Source organism: Echinops telfairi, unplaced genomic scaffold (assembly GCF_000313985.2).
Source record: "Echinops telfairi isolate 266 unplaced genomic scaffold, ASM31398v2 ScPeMD7_7420;HRSCAF=8458, whole genome shotgun sequence".
NCBI lineage: Eukaryota > Metazoa > Chordata > Mammalia > Afrosoricida > Tenrecidae > Echinops > Echinops telfairi.
Window position 1 is genome coordinate 17,238,079 of NW_022111320.1, and position 16,175 is coordinate 17,254,253.

Sequence of the window (16,175 nt, forward strand, 5' to 3'; positions counted from 1 at the left end):
ATGTATGGATTGTGATAAGAATTGTAGGAGCCCCTAATAAAATGATTAAAGAAAAAACAACAACAAATAGTGCTCCCCCAGGTCTCTTTGGCTGGCTTTGTAGGTGATGCTTAGTGCAGTAGTGCAGTACATATTCAGGAAGAGGCTGGGTTTCCGTTTGTTTGTTTTTGGGCGTGGCCAGGCCTGGAATGCGTGTGAGTGTGGGCACCTATGTGTGCACATCCACTCTGATGACCCTGGGAGAGGAAGCAATGGAAACCCGCCACATAAATATTTATGGGCCCTTGCATATTTGCTTTGAGCCCCCTGCAGTTTCAAAGGTGTGGCAGGTACCCTGTCTTCAAAAACACATCTCCACTCCGGATGCTGTGAACCAAGAAGCGATTGTGTGCACAGCCGGAGGGAACAGCCGGCTTGTGTGACAGCCTTCTCTCGGGTCTTGGCGCTCCGTTTTGCATTTATTCTTCCTGCTGGCCCTTGAGTCCACTCAGGACAAGTGGAGCTGGGCAGCGGAGGACCAGGGAAAGGAGAAATAGAGGGAGACAAAGAACCAGAGAGAGACAAAGGAAGGGAGGAGGGAGAGAGGAGAATCAGGTCCTCCCATCTGTCACGCATACACAAGGGCTTTGTGTCGGAGGAGTAAACAGAGCTGCTCAAAGCCTCCTGTGTAGAAGAAGGGCAATCTGGTTCTGCCCCCTTTCAGTTGGCTCGAGAACCAAGTATGAGGTAGTTTCTGAGAAATCTGCGGGGATTCTGAGAATCCTGAATCCTCTAAATGAGCCTTCACACAATACCACGCATGGTGGGGCGGAGTCCTAACAGAATGCATCATTCCTGGTGCACCCTTCCTCCAAGGGGCTCAGAATGCCATGCACCTGTGATCTGGCTTAGGCCCCTCTTAGCCTGTTTGGGTAGCTTGGGGAGGAGTGTGTGTGTGTGTGTGTGTGTGTGTGATGAGACTATGTTTTTCACAGAAAGGCAATTGGCCCATGGTAACACAGATAACAGTTGGCCAGAGAATCTTCTAGGTCTCTCCACACCCTTCTCCGGGACTTTCCCACCCTGGTTACTTCTCTCATGTGTGAGGGATGGCTACGAGAAACAGGCTGATTTGGAACATTTTTGCCTCCCTTTTCCTTTTTCATGAACTCTTTGATCTTGTTCCAGGTGGACGTATTTTAGCATGGATTTCTAAGACGGTGTGAGAGCCGGTGTAGCGGAGGCTGACTCATGGCGCCCCACGTTGTGTGCATGTAGAATTGCTCCATCAGGTTTTCAAGGCTCTGAGCTCCCTGTTTGTCCTGAGAGCAGGAAGCCTGTCTGTCCTTAGTGCACCTTTGGGTGGGTTTGAATCACTGACCTTTCAGTGATTAGGCATGTGTGCTAATACCCCAAGAAAGCTCCCTTCGGACCCACAGGAGTCAATTGACTGACTACTAGCTGAGAGGTGGGCTGTTTGAACCCACCCAGAGGAGCCTCCAAAGGCAGGCTGCGTGATTTGTTTCTGAAAGGTCACAGCTTGACGGCCCGAGGAGCAGTTCCTTGCATACATGGGTGCTCATGAGTCAGGGTCCATTCGGTGGCAGCCACCACCAGCACAGTTCTAACACAAGGCTCCTGTGAGAAATGTAGCCTAGCATGTCACAACTAAAGGTTAGCAATAATTCCTCAATGCCATCTGATCTCTTAACAACCACAACAATGAACAACCCTTCGAATTCACTGCTACTGTGTCAACACGCCTCGCAGTGACCCCGCAGGATAGGGCAGACCTGCCCCTGTGGGTTTCTGGGACTGTAATAGTGAACGGGAGTCATCTCTCTCCTGCAGAGTAGCTGGTGGTCTCAAACCACTAACCTTCCAGTCAGCAGCTCAACCACCACGCCATCTGATATCCAGTCAGTCTTAACCATTTCTGTGTTATTGCATGGGTGGGGGGAACACTCTTAAAAGTCGTCACTAAAGGGGGCTATACATTTTATTCCAGTGAGGATACATGGCTTGAAATCATTATTTTGGGGTGTGTTATTTAAAATTATAATGGGTGGACAGCTGTGTGTCAACCTTTATAGATGGTTAACTTTAATTTCCAGAGGGGAATTGACTTTGGCATAAGCCTAAAGTCCTTTGGAAGCAAGCCTCAGGAGTAAGATCTCTACCCCATGCTCAATGTAAACAGACATCGACCAAGTAAGAAATCAATCTGTACAAAGCAACGCCTCATGGATTGCAGCTGGTAGTAGGACTATTTGCGAATAAATTTCTCATACCATAAATTCAATGACATTGGATAAATTACGGATTGATGTTATCAATGCAATTGATCAACCATTAACCCATGGAGTTGATTGACAATATTTTTCTTTTTTGTTTCTTTTGTTTTGTTGGGGTGTTTTTTACCTTTCCTGTTTTGTTTGTTTTTGTTTTATTTGATTGTTATTCTTATTGTTTTTGTCGTAATATGACTACCAAAGTGAACCAGACTTGCTCACAACATGTTGGCAAGCAGATGGATTCTGGGCTCCCACTACTTTGAGCCCCAATCCAAGAACAGTCAGCTCTTATAACATGGCTCGATATTCACCTTCATAAAGAGATCACCGAAGATAAGGGTGCGACAGTAAAGTATGGTGAAGAAAGCTGATGGTGCCCAGCTATCAACAGGAATAGTGTCTGGGGTCTTAGAGGTTTGTTTCCGAACAAGGAGCCATCTAAGTGAGCCATCAAATAAGTCCACACTGAAGAAGCACACCAGCCCGTGTGATCCAAAGATGACGATAACAAAATCCAAATACCAGAAAGGGGAAAGTTCTCGAGCTTAAGTTGTGAACACCCACGGATATGGAGGGCAGTGGTAGCCCAAAATCCATCTGCAGAGTATCTAGGCAGATGGAGCCTTGGACAGGTCCCTTCTGGCCACAGGCAGGGGTCTCCAACAGCTTTCCTATCAGAGCTTATCACTGTAAGCTTAATTATGGTGGATTGAACCATGGTATAATATGACACGTGGTCAGTTGACATCCCTCTTGACCCAACCTGAATTTGTTCTAAGCTTAAATATTTCTCGCTATTCCACGACAGAAATTTCTTCCCTGGCTTTTAAAAAATATTGTTGGTGGTCTTTTCTTTCTTACTCTTTATTCTTATTTTCTTCTTTCTGTTTCTTTTTTTAATGGCTCATGTTAAGTTTCCCAGTTTTCATGAAGCATAGAAGGAGTGGATGCGGAGAGACAGTAACTGATGTAATGGGTTATCGGGTATGGGAATGGGGGTGGGGGAGGGGGAGAAAACAATGAATTCGGGAGGGGAGGGAGCACTAGAACTGATTGTGATGATGTATATAAAACTGCTTTTCTATGGTATGTGAATTTTATTTCATGTAAACGACTAAAAAAAGAGAAAGTTGTCCAATGGTTACGATGGGTGAAGGAGAAATAGTTTTTACTTAGCAGGCATGGAGCGTGGGGTAATGGTGGTGGGAAAACGATACTTCGGAGCAGGGTATCAGTAATGGTTGCACAGCAGAATATATCATCACTGGCATGGAAGTGTACATGGAGAAGGTGTTGAATTAGAGAATGTTTTGCTGTATATATCTTTTTGTGCACAATTAATTAGCTTTAATTGTGCTGTGCCACAATTAAAAAAAAACCCCATATACCAATAATAAGTACAAGAAAGAAGAAAATGTTCTAAAATGGATTGTGGTGATGGCTGTACAACTCTTCTTGATATGGTTCAACTATTGAACTGTACGGTATGTGGAAGAAGTACCAATAAAACTGGAAAAGAAAAATGAAAAAACAAAACCACACACACACACACAAACAAAAGAGTTGGCTCTCTAATGAGTAAAGTGATACCGTGGATTCTATGTGGACTATCAATTCTGCCAACCCACAGGCACTTCGTTCCATGGCTTTGCAATTACACACCATGTATCTGTGGCAGATTAGTTATAGACTGGTGTGAGAGTCTACAACGCAGGCACTTGGGGGCCCCGGCTGGGCTGTGCTGGAGTGGTGAGGGGCACTAGGACACAGGTGGCATGTGGCCAGTGGAGTAGGGGACACTGTGGGGGGTTGGGTTGGGCAGTGGATCCAGGCACAGAAGCATCGCTAGGTTACTAACAGCCATGGCTGTGCATGGGAGAAAGACGAGGCTTTCTACTGAGTTGCAGGCTCAGAAACCCCCCGGGGGCAGTTCTGTCCCGTCCTATAGGGTGGCTACGTGTCAGAATCAACTTGACGGCAGTGAGTTCGGTCGACAGCTGTACCATGGCCGCACATGCTGGGGAAGCTGGTTCTCGGGAAATGCTCACAAGGGGAGGATCTAGCTTCTTTTCCAGACAGAAGGTTCCCTGGGGGAGAACATGCCTATGGCAGTTCTGACAGAATGGGACGAAGCCTTACGCCTTTAGCACCTGACAAGGCTCTCTTTCCGTCACAAAACGCCATGTGGCTATACAATCCTTTACAAAAGGAGCACATCCTCAGCCATCACCCTGCAGAACAGAAGGAATGGGGCAGTCAAGTCATGGTTACAGTGGCACACAGGACCTCCAGACTCTGAACTCGAAACTGGGGCAATTCCCACCCCACCCCGGGGTGCCCAGTGAAGGCTCAGATTCACCACGCCTGCTTCTGCGCTTTGAAGAAACACCTGCTCACTCTTTGAAAATCAAGCAAATGGCCCCAAACGCAGAAGTGGGAGGAGTGGGGAGGTGGGTGTCTGGGTCACACAAGAGCAAAGCAAGAATGAAGACACAACTCCCAGGGGCGGTTCCTTGGCCAGTGGGTGCCCGAGAGCAGACTTCCAGCCCTCAGGCACCAAGCGTGGGTGAGGAGCAGGCTGCTCATCTGTAGGGTCCCCTGAATTTCCTGTCCTCTATGTGCAGCTCCAAGCTGGGTCAAGGGCATGAGACCCCTGGCCTGAGCCGGGTGGCGCTCCTGCTTCCTGGGGCACACTTTGCAGCAGGAAGCCCTGCCCACTGCAGATAACTGAGGCTCTTTGATACGCTCAGGGGCCTCTTTGATTTTTATTACTCCGGGATCAAATTTCCGAAAGAGCTGTTTGCTTATGCAGAAATGGAGACTGGATGGCAATGAGATATCCCCTCCCCACCCACTGCAACCACTGCCAACTCCCACTTTTATGGGTGATTATTGTTCATATCACCACAAGCAACTTAATTATGACGACACTGTTTGTTGCGTGTGTGGTGTGGCCGGGAAGGGCAGGGGTAGGCTGAAAGGTGGGGAGCTTCTCTCTCTGGTCACGCAACAGATCGAATGTGAAGGCACTTCAGTTTGTGCCTCGGTTTCCCATCTGTGAAATGGAGTTGGCGGCCAGGTTTTATTTGAGAATGGCCGTGGGATGTAATTCAGCCGGCCTGAAAAAGTGTGAAACAATTGAGTGTCCTCACAAATTTAGCAATTCCACCTTCAACTCCACGGACAGCCAACAGACACGTTGTCCGGGTGTCCGCCCCAAAATAGGCATGCGATGTTCACAACCGCTCTCTTTGTCATAGAAATGGCCCAAGGGAAACAACCCAGATGTCGATGGGCAATACAGGGGCTGCCTCCCATGGGATATGAATGTAGTTTCATGCCAGGCACCAAAGTGGAGAAACAAAGTAAAGCTCTAAGCAACCGCATGGATGGGTTTTCCAAATATTAAGAAGACCTAAACGCCAAGCCCCTATCATGGCAGTCCCGAAGCTGTAATTCGATTGGGCTTTTTTTCTTTGGGCTGCCATTTTGATGGAAGCAGATCACCAGGCTTTTTGGCATGATGCTTGTGGAAGGGGTTGAATGACCCACGCTTAGGTTAGCTGTCAAACACAGACAGTGACTGCAAAAAGTCCAGGGTTCATTCCGGCCACAGTTGTTGGTTTGTTCCCGGTACCCTGGACCGCTCTGTGTGGCCTTCCCTTTGGTGTGATCCTTGCTGAATTCTTAACTGTTCAGAAGGGGACCTTCAGGTAAGGCTGTGGGCTAGCTGGTCTACAAGTGATTCCTTTATAATGGACGCCCCAAGCGAACAGCAGACCTGGACCACAAACACGGCTGGGAATGCTCATGGGACCGTGTTCTCACGGCATCCTTGCAAGGTTCATGATCCTGACTCCGCCCTGCCTAACCCCTGGAGACGGGCTGTTATACAAATGCATCCCTAAATGGAGAAGGAAAATGAAGGATGCCTTGTGCTTATCTTGTTGGGTTGAATAGACATTTGCTATTTGTATTAGTCCTCTTATCTGGAGGCCAAGAAACAAGACCTGGATAATCTTGTAGTGACTGGTGTCTCATTTTACCCTGTGCATTGTGTTCTTTTGAAGGTCAAAAGCTTAGCAAGACATTGTGACAAAAATGTTTTACTTAAGATTTGTTTAGAGAAAGTTGGGTACAAAACTCTGCCTAAGACCTCCACCCCACTCTCCACCCAGGGGAATGAACACCAGAAACGTGGGCGAAGGGAGACAACAGATGGTGTAAGATATGAAAATAATTTATAAATTTTTGAGGGTTCAGGAGGGTGGGAGGGTGGGTGAGGGAGAGAAGGGAAAAAGAGGAGCTGATACCGAGGGCTCAAGCAGAAAGAAAATGTTTTGAAAAGGATGATGGTAACATCCGTAGAAGTGTGCTCGATGCAATGGATGTATGGATTGTGATAAGAGCTGTGAGATTCCCCAATAAAACGATCTTTTAAAAAAAATCCTGCCTAAGAAGAATATCAAGTTATGACTCAGCCTAACTACGATGTAAATCTTCTTAAAAAGTAGGTGATGTTTCATAAGGAGTTTGATGTGAAACTATCTCTATTGTGCTTCCCCTGGAAGTCAGATGTAGAGAGAGATTAAGCAGCTGGTGAAGGTCCCGAAGATTGTGGTTGCTATGTGCTTTCCCGACAATGCCGGCCCACAGCAGCGCTGCAGACAGGAGGAGAATGAGGCCACAGGGGTTCCTGGGTGGCAACCGTGACCGAAAAAGATCACCAGGCCTTTTCTCCCAAGGAGCCACTGGTGGGTTCCAATCCTTAGAAACAGCGAAGTGGGGTATTGATTTTACTTGCTCTATCATTATGACATCATTCCAAATGTTATAAGTTGGAGTTGTGGGATGGTTTGCATATAGAAGATAGGAATTCTATTGGGTTTTTCCTGGAAAAAATATGATTTTTTCCCCTGAACTTTTCGAAACTGCCTTGTGTTTATGCGACATTAAGTCATGTGTCCTGCTTGTGCACCACTTGTCTGTCAGTCGGTTGTGCTGTGGTGGCTTGTGTATTGCTGTGATGGTGGCAGCTATGCCACCAGCACTTCAAATGCCAGCCAGGGCCACTGTGAGAAATTCAAGCAGATTCAGAAGAGGAGATGAAACAAGAGACATCATGGCTGATGTCAGATGGATTTTGCTTGAAATCAGAGACTACCATAATGATGATGACCTATGTTATCTTCCCCATGCAAGTGCATCAGACCTTTGTGGATTAGAACAAATTATAAACAGCATTGCACGAGAATTCCAGAACATTTAGTTGTGTTCATGTGAATTCTGTACATAAGCCAGGAGGCAGTTGTTTGAACAGAACAAGGGATAGTGCCTGGTTTAAAATCAGGAGAAGTGCGTGTTCAGTCTGTATCCTTTCACCACACTCATTCAATCTGTGTGCTGAGTGACTAGTCCAAGAAACTGAAAGCTATAAGGAAGAACCTAGCATCCAGATTACAGGAAGGTTCATTAACAGCCTTCGAGAAACAGACAACACAGCCTTCCTTGCTGAATGGGAAGAGGACTTGAAGCAATTGTTGATGAAGATCAAAGACTACAGTCTTCAGGATCTATTCCACTTCAATAGAAAGACAGCCAAACTCCTCACAACGGATCAATAAGCAACAACATGGTAAACAGAAAAAGGAAGGAAGTTGTCAATGGCCGTATTGCATCTGTTGCAAAAGAGCTCTTTGAAGTGTTTAAAAACGAAGAGGCCATTTTGAAGACTAAAGTACACCTGACCAAAGCCAAGATTGTTTGTTTTTAAAAATTTTAACAGTCTTACTGATATATAATTCACCTATCATACAATTCAATCGTTGTATGCATGCAAAACTCGGACAAAGAATATAGAAGATTAGAAGCTTTTGAATTATGGTGTTGGCAAAGAAAATGGAGTTGGACTGTCAGAAGAATGAATGAATGTGTCTTGGAAGAAGGACAGCCAATGTTCTCCTTAGAAGGGAAGATGTGTGTCTTACATACACCGGCATTAATATCAGTAGGGACCAGTCTTGGAAGAAGGACATCATGCTTGGTCGAGTAGTAGTAGTAGTAGTTGTTGTTGTTAGGGGCCACGGAGTTGGGTCTGGCCCAGCGCGACCCTCTGCACAACAGAACGAAACAGAGCCCGGTCCTGCCCCATCCTCACAATTGCTGTTACGCTTGAGCCCGTTGTTGCAGCCCGTGTCCATCCATCTCACTGCGGGCTTTTCTCTCTTCTGCTGCCCACTGCTTTACCAAGCACGAGGTCCTTCTTCAGAGACTGCTCTCTTCCGAAAACATACTCGAAGTAGGCAAGACAAAGGCTTGCCATCCTTGCCTTAAGGGGCGCTCTGGTCTTACTTCTTCCAAGTCAGATTTATCTGTCCTTTTAGAAGTTCTTGATACTCAGTATTCTTCTCCAGCACCACAATTCAAAGGCGTCCATTTTCCTTTGGCCTTCCTTATTCAATGTCCAACTTTCACATGCGTATATGACGTGATAGAAAATATCATGGCTTGGCTCAGGCGCACCATTGTTTTAAAAATAACATCCTTGCATTTCAGTACTCTAAAGATGTGCAGGTGTTTTGCCCACATAGATTCACCCAATCCTTGAAGTTGTCAATCAATACTCACAGAAGCAGCGGTCAAGAGATCAAAAGATGTTGCATTGGTAAAACAGGATGAGCCAAAAAGGATGAAGACTCTCAATGACAGATTGACAGAGTGGCTGCAACAATGAGCTCAACTACAGCAACCGTTGTGAGGATGCTGTAGGACTCGGCAGTGTCTCATTATATTGTATATGGGGTCACTATAAATTGGCAGTGACTGGACGGTATCTAACAACAATAGCCCTGCTTGTTAATCTCTTATTTTCCTCTCTAAATTAGTGGAACAATTATATATCAGGATGATATGGAGGGTTTGTTAAAAGACATAAATTGCTCTTAGAGAGACTGGCTTGATTGGTCTAGGGATCTTAGAAACCCTGGTGGCATAGTGAGTTATGTGGTGGGCTAATCAGAAGGTCAGTGGTTCAAACCCACCAGTGGCTCCAAGAGAGAAAGGCGAGGCTTGCTGCTCTGGTAAAGATTTAGAGCTTTAGAGATTCACTGGGGGCAGTTCTCCTCTACTCTATTGGGTCACTATGAGTTGGAATCAACTTGATGACGGTGAGTTTTGAATATGGGTTCTAAAATTGCCTTTTCACTACTTCTCAGGTGACACTGATTCTGCTGGTCGGAGGACTGCACTTTGAAACCTGAATAAACATAAACCTGGAGGTATATTGGGATTTCCTAGGCAGGGGAGCTTTCAAATCTACCAAGTGCTTGATCACATCAGGCCCAGTGACTCAGAAAATCTTTGGTTTTCTGGGGTCTAGGTCTGGTGAAAGGTGCCCTGGTGGTACAGTGGCTTAAGCATTGGTCAGCTAACAGCAAAGTCGGAGGTTCAAACCCACCAGTCATTCTGTGGGAGAATGATGAGGCTGCTTGGTCCTATAAAGATTCAGTATTGGAAATCCTGCTTTGTCCTATAGGGTTGAATGATTTGAATCATTCCAATGAATTGATGGCAGTGGGTTTGCCAGGTTTGAGCGCAGTATGTTTCAGAAGCAACACCTCCTGCCATTGAGTCAGTTCTGATTTATAGTAGTCCTATGGGAAGAATAGGGCTTCCCTTTTGGGTTTTCAAGACGGTAAACTTTTATGGGAGCAGAAACCTCATCTTATCCCCAACAGAGAGGCAGGTGGGTTCAAACTGCTGGCCCTGTGGTGCATAGGCCAACTCATAACCCACCCCTCACCAGGGCACCTTCAGAAGCAACCCAGGTGATTTGCATGTGTAGCCGGCATTGAGAATCTGGACGTTGGGATGAGACCTACTCCTTACCGGCCTTCACCGATCAGGTTGCTAAAGCAGTTAGCGGTAGCTGCCAGACATCCTTGCCATCCTTCTCAAATGTGGCCTGAGGGCTGCACACTGAGGTCACCTGAGTGCTTACTGAGTCGCAGGCCTTTCTGCCTTCTGCTCCGGGCTTCTTGGGGCTGCAGGCTGGCACCGCCCGTGCCAGCAGGTGGCAGTTCTCGAGAGGAGTGTGGAATGTGTGCTATCAGCAACGTTACAAAAGGTTCTCAGGGAGTTTCCTGCTGCTTGATAACTAGAAGGGCAGCCTGAGTCAGAGCAGGTTCACATCATCGTTTGGCATGTAAGAGTTGGCTTGTTCACCCTGGGCAGGGGTGGGGTGGGGGTGGGAACAAGACGTCTTTAATTGTTTTTCTTCAGTTTTCAAAAGAATGGCAGAAAACAAATGGCTCGCATTGATTCCTCCAACATTCCTTTAATCCACAGAGAGCAGTCCGTTTAAGGCAGGACCCTGGCTGGTGTGAGTGGTTAAGCACTACACTACGAACGAACAGGCTGGAGGTCGGAGTCTACTCAGAAGGCACCTGGGAAGAAAGGCCTGCTGGTGAGTGTACTTCCAATAATGGAGCCATTGCAAACGTCACGGGGCACAGCTCCCTTCAGGGGGTCTCCGTGAGTTGGAATCAACTCTGTGGCAATTGGTTTTTGATTTTACAGAACAGTCAATTGAAGCCCAAATGAAGCTGAACACCTTTCCTAAGGTTTAAGACATGGAGGTGGCAGGACTATGACTTGAACGTAGTAGCTGCTTCACTGCACAGGTGAAGGCTCCAGCTATTGTCCCCCCCACCCTCCACCTTGGAAAAATGCCTCTGGCACTGCACAAATGGTACAGGCTGCCCAATTTACAGGGCCCGAGAGGACACCATCAATGTGGGGCTTCTTATGAAAACATTAAGAATTTCCAGATGCCAACAGCAGAACATAAAACCAAGTGGGGGGTGGGTCACACAGGGTGCTGTGTGATGGCACAGGTGGTACACCCATGATGCAAGGCGAATACTATATGTTAGTCCACACCAAATGGTTTGATCAAATATGACACGCTGCTCAGAGGTACAAGGAACTCCAGGTCTAGACCTGGGTGTTTGGATTCTAGTAATAGCTCTGAAACTTCCTGTTGATCTTGAGCATATACTTAACATTTTGGAAGTCCAGTTTTTCTCCTCGGTAAAATTTAGAGAGGGAGCAGTGGGGATAGAGTAGATCATGCCAATGTCTCCTGAATTCTACTTATTTGCATATCAGTTTCCTAATATAGTGGCTACATATCATGGATTCTAGACTCACGCTATCTGAGTTCTAGTCTTGGCTTGGCTATATCCCAGCTATGTGACCTTGGGCAAGCTACTTAACCTTTCTGTGCTTTGGTTTCCTTTTACGTGAAATGGAAATTGCTGTGAGGGTTAAATAAATTATTGTAAGTAAGCCCTTGGAATAATGACTGACACGTGGTGAGTGCTATAAAGGTATCAGTGATTACTATGAATTAGCAATGTTTTTTCTTTCATTTGGCTTACCTTTAACGTTAACAAGTTAGGTATGGTCTCTTCCTAAGCATGTATAGGCCGGTGACATGGTGTGGGTGTGTGTTTTCCTTCTAATGCATGTGAGAGAATATAATGACAATACGGTATTACCACTACTTTCCTCCCAGCTTCTCCTACCACGGTGGCTCATTACAATACAAAATAACAAAAATCAAAAACAACAACAACAACAACAACAACAAATAAGCAGGAAAGAAAAGACCAAAATGAATTTCAGAAGAGGCTCGGAGACTTGCTCTTGAAGGTAGAATGGCTAAAGCAAATGAAAGAAGTGATGAATTCAAGGGTCTGAAAAGGCAGAGTTCAAAGGGTGGCCTGAGGAAACAAAGCAGAGTATTCTAATGAAGCGTGGAAAGAACTGGAACTTGAAAACTCCAAGGGAAGAATAGGTTCAGCCTTTCTCAAGATGGAAGAACTAAAGACAAACTCCAAGCCTCGAATTAAGATATTGAAGGACCCTGTGGGCAAAATACTGACTGATGCAGGAAACACCAAAAGAATATGGAAAGTAGGTATATACAGAGCCCCTGTCCCCAAAGAAGTGGTTGGCATTCAACCATTTCAGGAGGCAGCATATGATCAAGAAGGCCAAGCTGTTCTGCAGTCATTGGGTAAAAACAATGCTTCAGGAATTGATGAACTTGATGCTCACCTTCCCAACACAATCGCTGAAGATAAAGTGGGTGCATAAACAAATGTGGTGAAGAAAGCTGGTGGAGCCCGGCTATCAAAAGATATAGCGTCTAGGGTCCTAAAGACTTGAAGGTAAACAAGCGGTCATCTAGCTCAGAAGCAACAAAGCCCACATGGAAGAAGCACACCAGCCTGCATGATCACAAGGTGTCAAAGGGATGAGGTATCAGGCATCAAAGAACAAAAAATCATACCACGGTGAATGAGGGGGAGTGTGGAGTGGGGACCCAAAGCCCATCTGTAGGCAACTGGACATCCCCTTATGGAAGGGTCTTGGGGAGGAGATGAGCCAGTCAGGGTGCAGTGTAGCAATGATGAAACATACAACTTTCTTCTAGTTCCTAAATGCTTCCTCCCCACCCACTATCATGATCCCAAGTCTACCTTACAAATCTGGCTAGACCAGAGGATGTACACTGGGACAGATAGGAACTGGAAACACAGGGAATCTGGGGCAGATGATCCCTTCAGGACCAGTGGTGAGAGTGGTGATACCGGGAGGGTGGAGGAAGGGTGGGTATAGAGGGGGAATGGATGACAAGGATCTACATATAACCTCCTCCCTGGGGGATGGACAACAGAAAAGTAGGTGAAGGGAGACATTGGACAGTGTAAGATATGACAAAATAATAATTTATGAATTATCAAGGGTTCATAAGGGATGGGGAGCCGGGAGGGAGGGGGAAAAATGAGGAGCTGATGCCAGGGCTTAGGTGGAGAGCAAATGTTTTGAGAATGATGAAGGTAATGAATGTACAAATGTGGTTTACACAATTGATGCATGTATGGATTGTGATAAGAGTTGTATGAGCCCCAATAAAATGATTTAAAAAAAAGAATTGATAAACTACCCACTGAGCTGTTTTGAAGAATGGATGGAATGTTTTGAAAAAGCACTTCATCTTCTATGTGAAGGAATTTGGAAGATGGTTTCTTGGTCAACTGGAAGAGAGCCGTATTTTATTTGTGCCAAAGAAAGAGGAGCCAACAAAAGGCAAACATTATTTTTAAACTATCACTAATATAACATGCCAGTAACATTCTGCTGAAGAGAATGGAAAGAGAGGTTTCAGCATTGGCAGGGGACTCCCAGGACGTCAAGGCAGATTCAGAAGAGGAGGTAGCCTGAGGGCTATCATGGTTGTTGTCAGATGGAGCCTATCTGAAAGCAGTTCTTGTCTGCAACCAGAACATCTCTATCTGTGTTTCTTATGGCCATGAAAAGACGATGTAGTTCATAATAATTTATAGATAGCACTGCAAAGAAGAATTCCATGACACTTGATTGTGTTCATGCAGGACCCGTACGTAGACGCAGAGGCAATGTATGTGTGGTTTAGAGTCCGGACAGGTTTGTATCCAGGTGGTATTTTTCCACCACCCTTACCCAATCTGGATACTGACCAGAGAATGAGAGATGCCGGAGTATCGGAATGAAGCATGCAGCATCAGGGGGAGGAGGGCTCACTAACAACCAGTGAGTGATAGGCAGATGACACACTTGGCTTGCTGAAAGTGGAGAGCACCTGAAGAACTTACTGATGAAGATCAAAGAGCTCAGCCTGTAGGTAGTATGGGTTATACCTCAACATAAAGAAGACAACAATCCTCAGTCCTGGTCCCAAAGCAACACTACGATAAGTGGAGAGAAGATGGAGGTTGTCAAGGATTTCACTTTACTTGGCTCCACCCGCCATGACCATCAAAGTCGCCAAGGGGAGGTCAGCCCCAAACAATGCAGGCACCGGCACACCGGGAGGAACACAAGGATCATCGGCAACACGTGTAAATGTTGTGATATTATTGTACACACAATCCTATTGCAACAATAGCCCATGAGTGGATGCACAGATAGACAGTGAAACTCATCGGGAGTGGGAGGGTGAGTGGGTGCACATATATATCCATGAATATCCAAGGGGCTTTCAAAAGTTTCTGAGGAATTTTTGAAGCACCTTGGTATCTAAGTGTACTTACATGTGTTTCAAATAAATCCATAAATGTTGTAGCCCATACAGGGGCAAAACTCTGGAAACTTTTTAGGCATAAACAAATGTTCAGAGGCAATGAGTCACTGAGCCTGGAGCTGAGGGCTATAATCTCAAGGGACACTAAGGTCAATTGGCATAACATAGGCCACAAAGACGGTATTCTACCTCTTCCTTTGGTGAGTAGCAACTGGGGTCTTAAAAGCTTGTGAACGGTCATCTGAGGTGCACCTAGTGCAAGGTGACCAGATTTTAACATTGTAAAGCGGGACACTATTGCGAAAACGCATATCCTGGCGAAATAGCCACATGGCAGCCGAAAACCGTATACCCTAGCTTGTTGTGGATTCTTTCCCCAAATCGGGACTTTTTTAAAACACCGCGGACGTGGGAAAAATTGTTAAAAATCGGGACTGTCCTGCCAAAAGCGGGACATCTGGTCACCTTAATCCAGGTGGCCTTTCCACATGTGGAGCGGAGGGAAGTGAAGACAATGAGAGGCATACGAAAACACGTTGTCCAAGGTTAAGGAAGCCAGTCACAAAGCACCACGTACTGTATGACTACGTAATGCCCCTCGCATTTTAAAATCAGAAAGTAGAGAAGTTGTTTCCTCTGGTGGGGGAAGGTGATTCACCAAGGGAGTGAATGCTAGTGTGTAATGAAAATGTTATTGTAGTCATGCTTACCCAGTCCCGTGACTAGACTAAAACTCATTGGCATGTCCACTCTAAAGAGCTAAGTTGTATGGTGTGCAAGGATCTCAGCGACGGTGTTATTTTTAAAAGGAGGGTGTGTTGCTGGCTACCAGCTCTGGTCACCGTGGTCTCCTCCTACAATCCACAGAGGTCTCGGTTCATGCTGAAAACCGAATTTCAGTAGAATCCCGGAACTTTCGAAAACGCCTCTGTGTGTGACAGGAGGGTGCCGGGCGTAGGAGAGCTGGCTCTACTGTGGAAGAGAGTGCAGGTGCAAGTCTGCCACTGTCGTTCACTCACTCTGAGACCTTGGCCCTGAGAAGCAGACTGGGAACTCACAGGAGCAGTTAGTTCCACTCTGTCCTACAGGGTCGCTATGAGTTGGCATGGACTCAATTGCAGTGAGTTTGGCTTTGGTGATTGGACACTTGGCTGAACTACTTCACTGCTTATTTGTAAAAACGAGAACATAATACTTCCTCTCTCACTGAGTTATTGTGACTCTGTAGTAAGCACTCACTATACATTGCTTGTTATTAAAAAAAAAACAATTAAAAACCACAGCCCACAGCATGAATGGATTATGTGAACCTGAGCCTCGATGACCCGAAGACTTGAAATAGTTGGCACCCGGACACCTCTTTGGCTGCTCTGAAAGGCTCACCAGCAGAGTCTGAAATAACGTGGGAGGAAAAGGTGGAATGAGACTCAACGCGTAATTCTAAATCTTGAGAAGGTTCGGGAACTCCTTGAAGTCAAGGAAAGTGAGAGAAGAGTTGAGAAGCGCTCTGACTCCCACTCAAAGCGGCGGCCCAGTGGGGACCCGAGTGTCACATCCGTTATTAGGAGAAGCAGAGGCAGCTGGTGAGGAGGCTGCCATGCGGGGAACTCTTCAGAAGAGGAAGTCGGAGCTATCAAAAGCGGAAGGAAAGTCCTTGGGAAAACAAACAACGGACCAGGACACCCTCGACTCCATTATGTCAATCACGAAGGGAAGGATGTTAACCGGTGCTGCAGCACAGATTTGTCAGAAAAATTATGCCAAACCCCCCC

At 46.1% G+C, this 16,175-nt stretch overlaps 1 protein-coding gene across 1 annotated transcript in view; it reads right to left on the bottom strand.

The window, feature by feature from the left end:
• Nucleotides 1-16,175, bottom strand: part of SLC7A14 (solute carrier family 7 member 14) — a 152,363-nt gene that overhangs the window by 3,978 nt on the left and 132,210 nt on the right. The gene's annotated exons all lie outside the window — the stretch shown is intronic.